Source organism: Tupaia chinensis, unplaced genomic scaffold (genome assembly GCF_000334495.1).
Source record: "Tupaia chinensis unplaced genomic scaffold, TupChi_1.0 Scaffold000544_1, whole genome shotgun sequence".
NCBI lineage: Eukaryota > Metazoa > Chordata > Mammalia > Scandentia > Tupaiidae > Tupaia > Tupaia belangeri.
The window spans coordinates 4,167,916-4,169,927 of NW_006160056.1; the positions used below are offsets into that span (position 1 = coordinate 4,167,916).

The following is a 2,012-nucleotide window of genomic DNA, read 5'->3' on the forward strand; positions in this document are numbered from 1 at the left end:
AGTTAGCATAATGGCTATGTTGATGGACTCCCATGTAGTCGATGCGGTTCGAGTCCCGGTCCCAGGGCTAAAACTCACACCAGAGGTGTGTACGTGTGTGCCCAAGATCCCAAGAAGAGAATGGAGGAGGAAGGATTGTGGCGTGGCTATCCCCCCTGGGGGGTGATTTCTCACTTTCTGTCTCTCTGTCTTTCTGGCGAGCATGTGCCCTATAGCAAAAACCTCTCAAAAAAAAAAAAAAAAAGAATCAATGCTTGTAAATAGAATCTGTTTTAAACATTTGAGAAATTTTGCTACCCAGGACCAATTCAAATGTCATCTCTCCTATAAAATTGTCTCTAATTCAAAAATGAAAAATGATCTGTTGATGATAATGTGTATGAGACTATCTTTGATTGGACTTGTACCCAGTATGTTCATGCTGGGGAAAAATAAATCCTTTTTTTTTTTTTTTTAAAGAATTTGTCCTTAACTAAGCTGAGCCATTTATAAGAAAAAAGGTTGTCAGGAGATATCTTCATTAGCTTACTCCTTTAAACCTGTGGATGCCGCCAGGGAAGCATCGTTGGTCTCTCCCCACTGTTGTCATGCCGAAGTTGGAGCCTCCTAAAGAGCCAGAACAGCTGCAGAAACTATTTATCTGAGGGCTGAGCTTGGAAACAACCAATGAGAACTGGAGGAGCCATTTTGAGCAATGGAGAATGCTCAAGGACTGCGAAGTAATGTGAGATCCAAACACCCAGCACTCCAGGGGTTTGGGTTTGTCACGTGTGCCCCTGTGGAGATGGTGCATGCAGTCATGAATGCAAGGCCACAAGGTGGGTGGAAGTTGTAGAACCAAAGAGGGCTGTCTCAAGAGAAGATTCTCAAAGACCAGGTACCCACATAACTGTGAAAAAGATCTTTGTTGATGGCATTGAAGAAGACAGTGAAGAACATCACCTAAGGGATTATTTTGAACAGTATGGGAAAATTGAAGTGATTGAAATCATGACTGACTGAGGCAGTGGCAAGAAGGGGAGCTTTGATTTTGTAACCTTTGATGATCATGACTCTGTGGATAAGATTGTCATTCAGAAATATACTGAGCATGACCACAACTGTGAAGTAAGGAAAATCCAGTCCAAACAAGAGATGGCTAGTGCTCTCTCCTGCCCAAGAGGTCGAAGTGGTGCTGGAAACATCAGTGGTGATTGAGAAGGTGGTTTTGGTGGTAATGACAACTTTGGTCATGGAGGAAACTTCAGTGGTTGTGGTGGCTTTGATGGCAGCCATAGTGGTGGTAGATACAGCAGAAGTGGGGATAGCTATAATGGATTTGGTAATGATGGAAGTAATTTTGGAGGTGGTGGAAGCTACAATCATTTTGGTAATTATAACAAAGAGTCTTCAAATTTTTGACTCATGAAGGGTGGAAACTTGGGAGGCAGAAACTCTGGCCCTTACAGGGGTGGAGGTCAACACTTTGTCAAACCATGAAATTAAGGTGGCTATGGTAGTTCCAGCAACAGCAATAGCTATGACAGTGGCAGAAGGTTTTAATTAACTGCCAGGAAACAAAGCTTAGCTGGAGATGAGAGCCAGAGAAGTGACAGGGAAGCTGCAGGTTACAACAGGTTTGTGAACTCAGCCAAGCACAGTGGTGGCAGGGCCTAGCTGCTACTAAGAAGACATGTTTTAGACCATACTCATGTGTATGGGCAAAAAACACAAGGACTGTATTTGCAACTAATTATATAGCAGGTTATTTTCATCTCTGTTTTGCGTAAAATGCAAAGCATTCCAACAAAGGGTTTTAATGTAGATTTTTTTTGACCCATGCTGTTGATTGCTAAATGTAATAGTCTGATCATGATGCTGAATAAATCTGACTTAAAAAAAAAAAGGAAGAAAGGAAGGAAGGAAGGAAGGAAGGAAAGAAGGAAGGAAGGAAGGAAGGAAGGAAGGAAGGAAGGAAGGAAGAAAGAAAGAAAGAAAGAAAGAAAGAAAGAAAGAAAGAAAGAAAGAAAGAA

The 2,012-nt window shown here is 41.8% G+C and overlaps 1 pseudogene; it reads left to right on the forward strand.

Moving 5' to 3' along the window:
* The first annotated feature begins 587 nt into the window (after window positions 1–587).
* Window positions 588–1,542, forward strand: LOC102488584 (heterogeneous nuclear ribonucleoprotein A1-like; annotated as a pseudogene).
* The last annotated feature ends 470 nt before the right edge of the window (window positions 1,543–2,012 follow it).